The sequence below is a fragment of the Nicotiana tomentosiformis genome, unplaced genomic scaffold, assembly GCF_000390325.3.
Source record: "Nicotiana tomentosiformis unplaced genomic scaffold, ASM39032v3 Un00001, whole genome shotgun sequence".
Classification (NCBI taxonomy): Eukaryota; Viridiplantae; Streptophyta; class Magnoliopsida; order Solanales; family Solanaceae; genus Nicotiana; species Nicotiana tomentosiformis.
In genome coordinates, this window is record NW_027174560.1 from 692,751 (window position 1) to 706,700 (window position 13,950).

Genomic DNA, 13,950 nt, shown 5'->3' on the forward strand with positions numbered 1-13,950 from the left:
GTTACGCCAACTCAACCGTTGCTTGAGCAGTAGAGGTAGCATCCTTAAATTTCGTGTTCCAATTCTGCTTCCCAACAGAAAAATTACCATTACCATCTTTAGGAAATGATTGCCCATGTTCCAACCTTTCATCCTTGAAACCTAAGTGGCATGAACCACCATCATCAACACAATATTGCCTAGAAAGTTCTACAACAGCTCTGGCAGCTAGGCTTGCATGTTCTCCAAAATCAGCCACTGCTTGAGCAGCAGAGGTAGCATCCTTAAATTTCATTTTCCAATTCTACCTGCCAATAGAAAATTTACCATCTCCAGGAAATGATTTCCCATGTTCCAACATTTTATCCTTGAAACCTAATTGGCATGAACCACCATCACCAACATAATATTGTCTTGAAAGTTCTATAATAGCTCTGGCAGCTAGGCTTGCATGTTCTGTAAACTCAGTCGCTGCTTGAGCAGCAAAGGTAGCATCCTTAAATTTCATGTTCCAATTCTGCTTGCCAACAGAAAAATTACCATTACCATCTTCAGGAAATGCTTGCCCATGTTCCAACCTTTCATCCTTGAAACCTAAGTGGCATGAACTACCACCATCAACACAATATTTCCTTAAAAGTTCTACAACAACTCTGGCAGCTAGGCTTGCATGTTCTGCAAACTCAGCCGTTGCTTGAGCAGTAGAGGTAGCATTCTTAAATTTCATGTTCCAATACTGCCTGCCAACAGAAAAATTACCATTACCATGTCAAGGAAATGATTGCCCATGTTCCAACCTTTCATCCTTGAAAACTATGTGGCATGAACCACCATCATCAACACAATATTGCCTTGAAAGTTCTACAATAGCTCTGGCAGCTAGGCTTGCATGTTCTACAAACTCAGTCTCTACTTGAGCAGCAGAGGTAGCATCCTTAAATTTCATGTTCCAATTCTTCCTGCCAATTGAAAAATTACCATTACCATCTCCAGGAAATGATTGCACATGTTCCAACCTTTCATCCTTGAAACATAAGTGGCATGAACCACCATCATCAAAACAATATTGCCTTGAAAGTTCTACAACAGCTCTTGCAGCTAGGCTTGGATGTTCTCCAAACTCAGCCGCTGCTTGAGCAGCAGAGGTAGCATCCTTAAATTTCATGTTCCAATTCTGCCCACCAATAGAAAATTTATTATCTCCAGGAAATGATTACCCATGTTCCAACCTTTTATCCTTGAAACCTAAGTGGCATGAACCACCATCATCAACACAATATTGCCTTGAAAGTTCTATAGTAGCTCTGGCAGCTAGGTTTGCATGTTTTGCCAACTCAGACGCTGTTTGAGTAGCAGAAGTAGCATCCTTAAATTTTATGTTCCAATTCTACCTGCCAGCAAAAACATCTCCAGGAAATGATTGCCCATGTTCCGACCTTTCATTCTTAAAACCTAAGTGGCATGAACCACCATCATCAACACAATATTGCCTTGAAAGTTCTACTACAGCTCTTTTAGCTAGGCCTGCATATTCTGCAAACTCAGTCGCTACTTGAGCAACAGAGGTAGCATCGTTAAATTTCATGGTTAAATTCTGCCTGCCAATAGAAACATTACCATTACCATCTCAAGGATATGATTGCCCATGTTCCAACCTTTCATCCTTGAAAACTAAGTGGCATGAACCACCATCATCAACCCAATATTGCCTTGAAAGTTCTACAATAGCTCTGGTAGCTAGGCTTGCATGTTCTTCAAACTCAGTCTCTACTTGAGCAGCAGAGGTAGCATCCTTAAATTTCATGTTCCAATTCTTCCTGCCAATTGAAAAATTACCATTACCATCTCCAGGAAATGATTGCACATGTTCCAACCTTTCATCCTTGAAACCTAAGTGGCATGAACCACCATTATCAAAACAATATTGCCTTGAAAGTTCTACAACAGCTCTGGCAGCTAGGCTTGGATGTTCTCCAAACTCAGCCGCTGCTTGAGCAGCAGAGGTAGCATCCTTAAATTTCATGTTCCAATTCTGCCTGCCAATAGAAAATTTAATTTACCATCTCCAGGAAATGATTGCCCATGTTCCGACCTTTCATTCTTGAAACCTAAGTGGCATGAACCACCACCATCAACACAATATTGCCTTGAAAGTTCTACTACAGCTCTTTTAGCTAGGCCTGCATGTTCTGCAAATCCAGTCGCTACTTGAGCAACAGAGGTAGCATCATTAAATTTCATGGTTCAATTCTGCCTGCCAATAGAAACATTACCATTACCATCTCTTGGAAATGATTGCCCATGTTCCAACCTTTCATCCTTGAAACCTAAGTGTCATGAACCACCATCATCAACACAATATTTCCTCAAAAGTTCTACAACAACTCTGGCAGCTAGGCTTGCATGTTCTGCAAACTCAGCCACTGCTTGAGACGTAGAGGTAGCATCCTTAAATTTCGTGTTCCAATACTGCCTGCCAACAGAAAAATTACCATTACCATCTCAAGGAAATGATTGCCCATGTTCCAACCTTTCATCCTTGAAAACTAAGTGGCATAAACCACCATCATCAACACAATATTTCCTTGAAAGTTCTACAACAGCTCTGGCAGCTAGGCTTGCATGTTCTGTAAACTCAGCCGCTGCTTGAGCATCAGAGGTAGCATCCTTAAATTTCATGTTCCAGTTCTGCTTCCCAACAGAAAAATCACCATTACCATATTCAGGAAATGCTTTCCCATGTTCCAACCTCTCATCCTTGAAATCTAAGTGGTATGAACCACCATCATCAACACAATATTTCCTATAAAGTTGTCCAACAGCTCTGGCAGCTAGGCTTGCATGTTATCCAAAATCAGCCACTGCTTGAGCATCAGAGGCAGCATCCTTAAATTTCTTGTTCCAATATTGCCTGCCAACAGAAAAATTACCATTACCATCTCAAGGAAATGATTGCCCAAGTTTCAAGCTTTCATCCTTGAAAACTAAGTGGCATGAACCACCATCATCAACACAATATTGCCTTGAAAGTTCTACAATAGCTCTGGCAGCTAGGCTTGCATGTTCTACAAACTCAGTCGCTACTTGAGCAGCAGAGGTAGCATCCTTAAATTTCATGTTCCAATTATGCCTGCCAATGGAAAAATTACCATTACCATCTCCAGGAAATGCTTACCCATATTCCAACCTTTCATCCTTTAAACCTAAGTGGCATGAGCCACCATCATCAATACAATATTGCTTAGAAAGTTCTCCAACAGCTCTAGCAGCTAGGCTTGTATGTTCTCCAAACTCAGCTGCTGCTTTAGCAGCAAAGGCAGCATCCTTAAATTTCATGTTCCAATACTGCCTGCCAATAGAAAAATTACCATTACCACCTCAAGGAAATGATTGCCCATGTTCCAACCTTTCCTTTTATTTGTTCAAAGGTATTATTATCAAATATAATTTTTTGTTCTGAAGATTCTTCATCTTTATATTCTTCTCGTGTTATTACTTTTATTTCTTTTTCAGTCATTATGTTTCATCATCTTCTTTTGTTATTTCATCTTCTATTTCATCTTCTATATCTGATATTTCTGTCTTCGCTATCTAGTTCATAATCTATATACTCCATCTGCATATATTCTTCATTATCAATTATGATTTCAGTTATTTGTTTTTTCTTTTGGTTTCTAGGTGCTTTACAGTCTTTAGCTATATGTCCTAATTTTCCACAGTTATAACAAGTACATTCTATTAGTTTCTTTTTTGGTCTAAATGGTCTTTTATTCTGATAATTTTTTACATAATATCTTTTTCTTGGTTTTTTATTTTTATATTTTGACTTATATTTATTATATTTCTTTGTTTTCCATTTTTTATTATAATATTTATCTGTACATCCAAATTGTGGTGCTGTTTTATTTTTACAACATCTTAAGTTTTTTATTAATATTTTTTCCATTTTTGTTTCTTCTTTATATTTTTCACATAATTGTACAAACCATTGTTGTAGAAATTTTATTCTAGCTCCTAAAGTATCTGTTAGTCCTGCTTCATTCCCTTCTTTTATTATTTTGGAGTTAAAAGGTTATGGTAATTTTGTGAAATATAATTTTCTTATTTCTTTACTTTCTTCTGTATTATATGTTCCTTTATAATAATATTCTCTAAATGCACAAGTATATTCATCTATATAGCACATATTACATATTGCTAATTTTGTTATTAGATTTCTATTTGTTTGTTTTTCTTTATTTTGTTCTTCAATTTCTGTGGTCATACTACTAAATTCATTTCTTATGGCTATTTCATATTTATATAATATTTCTATATTTGTTGTTGCTATTTCACCATTAAATTTTTTATTGCTTCTTAAGGTATCTATACTTTCTCTCATTAGATTGTGTAACCATAATTTTACGGTTCCTATAAGTGTTCTTTCTATATATCCTGGTGTTTCTGTCATTCCTATTTTATTATCTACTAATTGTTTAGATAAATATCCTATCCATAGTTGGATTGTTTTATTTATATCTGCTACGCAATCTAAATCTAAAAAGTTATATTGTTCAGATATTGGTTTTGGTGTCCATTTTTATTTAACCTACTATTCCATAGTGTATCATATCTATCAGATTGTTCATAGTTAGCAGTATAATAATTTGGGTTTAATCCTTTCGGATTTTTTACACCCGATGTACTAGGCTTTTCATCCATATTTACATCTCCTGTGTTTATTTCTACATTTTTTATTTTTTCTATATTTTCTAAAAGTTCTGTATATGTTTCACTTATTTCACTTGATTCTGATTCTGATTTTTGGTCATCTATATTGTTATCTATTTTATCTATTTCTTCAATTTTAGGAATTTCTTCTGGTTGTAATATTTGTTTAAATTTATTTATTTCATCTTCTAATTCTATTTCTTTATTTTTCTCTCTTTGCTTATTTTCATATATTGCTTTTAACATATTTTATTCTTTTTCTAATGCTATAATTTTTATGTTTTTAGTTTCTTCCAATTGTTGTATTTCTTTGCTTGCTTGTTTTTTAATGATTTCGATTTCTTTTTTCTTATCAATTTCTTCATTTTCTCTACTTATTCTGGTCATAGCTGTTAAGCTATCTTCTAGTCTTGCTGTTTCTTTTTCTATCATTAAGTATAATTGGTCTCCTATTTTTTTATATCTTCTACCTAAGTTTGAAAATATTATTTTTATTTTTAATCCGTCTTGGTTTTCATAGGTTTTTTCATCTATTGCAAATTCTTCTTTGTTCATTTTTAATCTATAGCTCTGATACCATTTTGAGTGTCCCTTCTATTGTTATTTGGTTTCATTTGTTATTTAGTCTGATCTAAAAGCTTTTTCATAAAATTCTCTTTGTGGTGGAATTAGTCTAATTATTTCTGATATGCATTCTAATACATATTCTATGTATTCTATATCTTGGGTCCTTTGATAGTCTTCTATATTATTTTCTATTAGATTTTTTAGTAAATTTATATTTTCTGTAGTTTGTTGCCAGTATTGTAAATATGTATGATTCATTATATGCTATCAAAATATAGGTCTAGTTCATATAAATCTGTTTCTGGTATGATTAGTTCTGTCCAATTTTGGTCCATTATTTCTGTTATTTCAAAGGCTAGTATTTTTTCATAGATTATTCTTCTTACATCATTATTAATGTCTTTTAGTATATAAAGTATAAGTGTTTTATAGGTAATATCGTCATCTATTAGATAAGTGTTCATCTTATCATATGATTTGCTAAAACATATTCCTTTTAATCTCTATGTTTATTATCCTTATTCATCATATTATAATAAGTTATTTTAATCATCTTTTTGGTCACTACCATGATTTTCTGCTTCAATCAGTTACCCTAACAGCGCTTCAACTCTTGTTTACTCCCCTAAACGGCCTCCTGCCTACCGGTTTCAACTTTAGGATGCATAGTCTGGGCTTACTTACTCTTAGCATATTTTCATGGCAAACTTACTTAAGATGATTTTTATAACAGTACTATTATATGATGGATAATTATAATCTACATGTAAGAGATTATCAGGAATATACTAGTTTAGCTACTCATGTTCATAGTGTTACATACCTGTTTTTGTAGATTCTTGGTGTCTTCTTGTTGATCTTTCATATTTTCTTGCTGATTCATAGCTTGCTTATCTTCCATAGCTTTCCTGTATTTTATCTTTGAATATTTTTATTTCTGTAAGTATTTCTTGTGAGAAGAGAAGAGAGAGAGGAGAGAGAAGCCCTTGGCCTGAAGATGTAGCCTGTTTTATTTCATAATCGAAAGACTTATTTATAATATTACAAAATGACTTTTACTATTCATGAACGACCTTTACTGTTCATGAATCTGACTCTTGACTCTTACTATTCATGAACGACCTTTACTGTTCATGAATCTGACTCTTGACTCTTACTATTCATGAACGACCTTTACTGTTCATGAAAACTGACACTTACTATTTACTTTACGACTTTTACAAAAAACAAAATAACATAAAGAAAAGAAAGGAATCTAATATCTCTTTCATATTATTTTGTCTGCCATATTTCTTTGTCTAGCTTGTCGTCTTCTTCTTCAGTAATCTTCTTCTTGTTTATTCCAGTTGTACGTCTGGAACAATATTATCTTCTCCTTTGCATTTTGAGCATATGTGGTCTGGATATTTGTGACTGATTAACTTGCAATATCTTGTTAATAATTCTGGAGAAATAAAATTTGTCCTTATAGCTCTTGTGGTTGTAGATTGTTCTGGCTTCAAAAGACTTAAGACCCATTGTCTTAATTCTTCCATATCTGGTTCTCGTATTTCTCTGCAGTTTGAATATATCATTGTCTGTTCTCTTGAATAATAACTCCAAATAGCATTTTGATTTAGGTAGTTGTTTGCTAGTTCATTTAGTATAGTGGATATTCCGATAATCCTTTTATTTGCATAAAAGTCTGGAATATTTATTTTTTCTATCTCTTCTTGTTCTTCTATTTTTTTCTGGTACTAGCATCTCCCTTGTAAGTCCGATCTTGATAACTTGTATGATGGGTTTTATTTCTTCATATAGTATCTCTGCTGTAGCTGAATAGAATCGTATATAGAATAATGTTCCTTTGGTTATTCTTTTGTACTGCATAAATGCTCTGTATACTTCTGGTATGGTAGCTATTTCTTGTCCTGTCTGTGTATATACTGTATCTAGTAATCCGTAATTGTAGCAAGTGGCTACTAGTTTTGCATTTGTATTTGGTAATGCTATTAGTTTATTATATCCTGTTAGATAATGAGTAATATAATCTTCATCTGGATTTTGGGTAGTTTGGGATCTTGGATTTTTGTTTAGGAAGTTTTGTATTTTATATATGTTGTCTATATATGTACGGGTTATATGGTTGTATGTCTTTTTGGCTTGGTTTAGGCTTTCTTTGTAGGTGTTTATCTGTGGTGGTAGGAATATTTCTTTCTGGGTATTTTGGATATTTTTCTGTATGAATGGTTTTGAAAATAGATTGTTCATATTTGTATTTGTATATCTAGGTTTAATTTCTTCCTTTTTCTTTGCAGATAAACTGCTAGCTGTGCTGCTTCCTGCAACTGCATTTAACAAACTGTTATGAGTTTTTAGGTGTTTCTCAACGTCACCTTCTAGCTCTGGAATTTTAGAGACTTCCGATCGTCTTATCTCCGCATTTTTCAAGTCATGCTGCTGACCACTAGCTGTTTTCTTTATTATCTGTATCTCTTCTTCTATGCTTTCCACTTTTTTACAAAGTGTAGTCATAGCTAAGAGTAGATTTTCCATTGTATTATCTGGTTCAGTTTGGGTAGCTTTGTCTTGATAAGTAATCTGCAACAACATTCTTGTTAGTAGTGATTATTTCAATTGTAAATGTAAAGTTTAATATATTTAATACCAGTCTGCGTATTTCTTTTGTTGTAACTGAATCTTGTACTTTTCTGGTTATCCACCATTTAACTTGGGTGTTATCTGTTCTTACAATAAATCTGTTGTAAACTATATATGGTTCAAATGCTAATAAACATTTATATAATGCAAATAATTCTTTTCTATTTATTTCCCATCTTTCTTGTGGTTCAGTATAAGATCCTGAATAATATCTGCAATGATGTTCTATTTTTTCTTTATCATATTTATATTTAAGAACTCCTCCATAACTATGATTACTCGAATCTGTTTCTACAATATAAGTAAATTTCTTATTTTCATCTGGGAAGTATAATTTTGGTAGTTTCTTACACAATATTTTAATCTTCTTTATTTGTTCCTTATCTTTTTCATCGAACCCATATTCTACATCCTTTTTTAGTTTTTTCTGTAAAGGTTTTAGGTTTTCTGCTAATTTAGGTATATATTCTCTTACTTGGTTTACTAATCCTAAAAATGATTGTAATTTCTTTTTTGTATCTATGTTTTCATCAAGATTGATTATTTTTTGTACTATGTGTGTTTGCATTTTTATTCCATTTTTATCTATTTGTATTCCTAAAAATTCTATCTGATTCTTCATAATTTCTGCTTTGGTTTTGCTTAAGCTTATACCAGAGTTTTCTATAATATGTATGAATTTTTCTAATAATTTTATATGTTCATCTTGTGTTCTTGAATATAGTAATATATCATCTATATATACTATACAATTCTCTAGTTGGTTAAAATAATTATCCATAAAATGTTGGTATCTTCCTGGTGCATTTTTATATCCAAATGGTAAAACATTCCATTCATAAAATCCTTGTGGTACTGTAAATGCTGTTAGTTTTTTAGATTCATCTTCTAGTTTTAGATGGTAAAATCCTGATTTACAGTCAAATTTACTGAAGTAATTATATCCTTGGATTTGTCTTATTTTTAATATCTTATTAGGTATTGGGTAATTATATGTTTTAGTTTTTGTATTTAAATTTCGGTAATCTATAACCATTCTACTTTTTCCTCTTTTTTGTTCATTATGTTTATTTACTATAAATGCTGGACTTGTATGTTTACTATTACTTTCTTGTATGTAATTGTTATCCAATAATTCTTTTATATGCATTTTGAACTCTGCTAAGTCATCAAAGTTATATTTTAAAGGTTTTTGTGTTATTATACTGTTTTCTTCTATTAATTCTATTTTTATTTTTGTTTTATGTTTATTCCATCCTTTTAGAGGGTTATCATTATATAATTTTTCTAATTCATTCTGGATTATTTTTACTTTGTCTATTGTAAATATAATAATTTCTAATTGAGTAGTTTCATTTTTACTTATATTTTCTAATTTTTGTGTGATTTTTTCACTTCCTTTTATCCATTCTATAGTTTTTCTTTATTTATTATTTACTCTTTTTGCTCCTACTTTATTTTTACATGGTGTGGTAAACCACCAGTGTGTCCTTGTTATTATATGTGGGTATAGTTTATCTAAAAATGGCATTCCTAGTAATATATCTTTCGTAGTGAATTCAAAGTTATATATTTCTTCTATAGTTAATATTTTATCCCATATTTGTATTTTTACATTCTTGGCTCTGTAGTTAATCATACTACCTTCATTATTAAATCCTGTTACTACCATAGGTGTTTTTAATTTTTCCCATTTATCTGTTGGTAAACAATTATATTTACATATATTAGCTTCTGCTCCTGTATCTATCATTGGTGTATAGTATCTATTATAATATCCTTCTACTATGATTTTTGCGAGTATATATATTTTCATTCTTCTGTTCTTTTTATTATTATTTTCTTATCTTTGTATGTTATGGTTAATTGTTTATCTCCTAGATTGTATGGTTTTACTTTTTCTAACCATTTTATTCCTAGTGTAATGTTTTCGTTTTCATTTTCTTGATATATTTTAAATTGTATTATCAAAGGTATTCCTCCAATAATTATTTCTTTTTCTGTTATTTCTTCATTTATTATTAATTCTTTAGGTAATTCTGGGCATAGTTGTTCAGTAGTTATTATTTCAGTTTCTGTTACTAATTCTCTTGTGATATAGTTTTCTTCTTGACCTGTATTTATTAATATTTGATATTTTCTTTGTTCCATGATTCCGGTTATATAGTAATGGTATGGATTTATTTTTTCTTTTGTGTTTCTTATTAAGTTTTTTGGGATTATATATTCTCTCCTTGATGTACTTATTCTTGATGATGTTGGTGTTTCATAAGTTAATTGGTTTGGTATACTTGATGTACTTAATCTCTCTTTTACTATTTCTAAGTCTTCTTCCATATCAATTTCTTTATAGCTGTATTCATTATTGTCAATAACTGTAACTATTCTTTCAAATGGATTTTCTATTTTGATTTTATTAATTTTATTTCTTGCTGCTATTTTATGTTTTGTTGTTAAGACGTATAAGTTTTTACATCTAGCTGTTAATATCTTACTTCCAGGTGTTAATTCTATTCCTGACATTTTCCAGTATAATACTAATGATTTATCTATATTCCTATCGTTTATTGCTATTGAATAATTGGCACTTATTATGAATTTAAACTTTTGGTATATAAGATTTCCTTTTATTGCACTTATTATGCTTTTTTCTATAGGTTGGATTATTCTATCATCTGCTAAATATATTTCTATAGGGGTATCTATTCCTTCTCTAAAACATGCTTTTATTAATAATTCAGTTCCTCCTAGGTGTACATATTTAATTGGGTTTTTTGCCTTTATATCTTGTATTTCTTTATTTATTATTCTTTTATTTATTATTGGTATTTTGGCTTTTCCTTTTGTATATTTACAGTCAATTATATGTTCTTTTTGACTAACTACGTAATATTCTTCTCTTTGTCTTTTGAACCAATTTTTTATTGTAGGTACTTCAAATATTTTTTCAACAAACTAAGTGGCATGAACCATCATCATCAACACAATATTGCCTTGAAAGTTCTACAACAGCTCTGGTAGCTAGGTTTGCATGTTCTGCAAACTCAGCCGCTGTTTGAGTAGCAGAGGTAGCATCCTTAAATTTCATGGTTCAATTCTGCCTGCCAATAGAAACATTACCATTACCATCTCCAGGAAATGATTGCCCATATTCCAACCTTTCATCCTTGAAACATAAGTGGCATGAACCACCATCATCAACACAATATTGCCTTGAAAGTTCTACAACAACTCTGGCAGCTAGGCTTGCATGTTCTGCAAACTCAGCCGTTGCTTGAGCAGTAGTGGTAGCATCTTTAAATTTCGTGTTCCAATACTGCCTGCCAACAGAAAAAATACCATTACCATCTCAAGGAAATGATTGCCCATGTTCCAACCTTTCATCCTTGAAACCTAAGTGGTATGAACAACCATCATCAACACAATATTTCCTTAAAAGTTCTACAACAACTCTGGCAGCTAGGATTTCATGTTCTACAAACTCAGCCGCTACTTGAGCAGCAGAGGTAGCATCCTTAAATTTCATGTTCCAATTCTGCTTGCCAATAGAAAATTACCATTACCATCTCAAGGAAATGATTGCCCATGTTCCAACCTTTTATCCTTGAAACCTAAGTGGCATGAACCATCATCATCAACACAATATTGCCTTAAAAGTTCTACAACAACTCTGGCAGCTAGGCTTGCATGTTCTGTAAACTCAGCTGCTACTTGAGCAGCAGAGGTAGCATCCTTAAATTTGATGTTCCAATTCTGCCTGCCAATAGAAAAATTACCATTACCATCTCCAGGAAATAATTGCCCATGTTCCAACCTTTTATCCTTGAAACCTAAGTGGCATGAACCACCATCATCAACACAATATTGCCTTGAAAGTTCTACAACAGCTCTGGCAGCTAGGCTTGCATGTTCTGTAAATTCAGCCGCTGCTTGAGCACCAGAGGTAGCATCCTTAAATTTCATGTTCCAATTCCGTTTGCCAACAGAAAAATTAACATTACCATCTCCAGGAAATGCTTTTCCTTGTTCCAACCTTTTATCCATGAAACCTAAGTAGCATGAACCATCATCATTAGCACAATATTGCCTTGAAAGTTCTACAACAGCTCTGGCAGCTAGGCTTGCATGTTCTGCAAACTCAGCCGTTGCTTGAGCAGCAGAGGTTGCATCCTTAAATTTCATGTTCCAATACTACCTGCCAATAGAAAAATTACCATTACCATCTCAAGGAAATGATTTCCCATTTTCCAACCTTTCACCCTTGAAACCTAAGTGGCATGAACCACTATCATCAACATAATATTGCCTTGAATGTTCTACAACAGCTATGGCATCTAGGCTTGCATGTTCTGCAAACTCAGCCGCGGCTTGAGAAGCAGAGGTAGCATCCTTAAATTTCATGTTCCAATTCTGCCTACCAACAGAAAAATTACCACTACCCTCTCTAGAAAATGATTGCCCATGTTCCAACCTTTTATCCTTGAAACCTACGTGGCATGAACCACCATCATCAATACAATATTGCCTTGAAAGTTCTACAACAGCTCTGGCAGCTAGGTTTGCATGTTTTGCAAACTCAGCCGCTGTTTGAGTAGCAGAGGTAGCATCCTTAAATTTCATGGTTCAATTCTGCCTGCCAATAGAAACATTACCATTACCATCTCCAGGAAATGATTGCCCATATTCCAACCTTTCATCCTTGAAACATAAGTGGCATGAACCACCATCATCAACACAATATTGCCTTGAAAGTTCTACAACAACTCTGGCAGCTAGGCTTGCATGTTCTGCAAACTCAGCCGTTGCTTGAGCAGTAGTGGTAGCATCTTTAAATTTCGTGTTCCAATACTGCCTGCCAACAGAAAAAATACCATTACCATCTCAAGGAAATGATTGCCCATGTTCCAACCTTTCATCCTTGAAAACTAAGTGGCATGAACCACCATCATCAACACAATATTGCCTTGAAAGTTCTACAACTGTTCTGGCAGCTAGGGTTTCATGTTCTACAAACTCAGCCGCTACTTGAGCAGCAGAGGTAGCATTCTTAAATTTCATGTTCCAATTCTGCTTGCCAACAGAAGAACTACCATTACAATCTCCAGGAAATACTTGCCCATGTTCTAACCTTTCATCCTTGAAACCTAAGTGGCATGAACAACCATCATCAACACAATATTGCCTTGAAAGTTCTTCAACAGCTCTGGCAGCTAGGCTTGCATGTTCTCCAAACTCAGCCACTGCTTGAGCATCAGAGGTAACATCCTTAAATTACATGTTCCAATACTGCCTTCCAACAGAAAAATTACCATTACCATCTCAAGGAAATGATTTCCCATGTTCTAACCTTTCTTCCTTGAAACCAAAGTGGCATGAACCACCATCATCAACACAATATTTCCTTGAAAGTTCTATAATAGCTCTGGCATCTAGGCTTGCATGTTCTGCAAACTCAGCTGCTGCTTGAGCAGCAGAGGTAGCAACCTTAAATTTCATGTTCCAATTGTGCCTGCCAATAGAAAATTACCATTACTATCTCAAGGAAATGATTTCCCATGTTCCAACCTTTCATCCTTGAAAACTAAGTGGCATGAACCACCATCATCAGCACAATATTTCCTTGAAAGTTCTACTATATCTCTTTTAGCTAGGCTTGTATGTTCTGCAAACTCAGTCGCTACCTGAGCAGCAGAGGTAGCATCCTTAAATTTCATGTTCCAATTATGCTTTCCAATAGAAAAATTACCATTACCATCTCCAGGAAATGATTGCCCATGTTCCAAACTTTCATCCTTGAAACCTAAGTGGCACGAACAACCATCATCAAAACAATATTTCCCTGAAAGTTGTACAACAGCTCTGGCAGCTAGGCTTGGATGTTCTGCAAACTCAGTCGCTGCTTGAGCAGTAGAGGTAGCATCCTTAAATTTCATGTTCCAATTCTGCCTGCCAATAGAAAATTACCATTACCATCTCAAGGAAATTATTTCCCATGTTCTAACCTTTCATCCTTGAAAACTAAGTGCCATGAACCACCATCATCAGCACAATATT

General features: G+C 33.4%; 1 pseudogene; it reads right to left on the bottom strand.

Annotated features, from left to right (window-relative positions):
• Positions 1–6,544: 6,544 nt before the first annotated feature.
• On the bottom strand, positions 6,545–7,848 carry LOC138903782 (uncharacterized; annotated as a pseudogene).
• Positions 7,849–13,950: the final 6,102 nt, after the last annotated feature.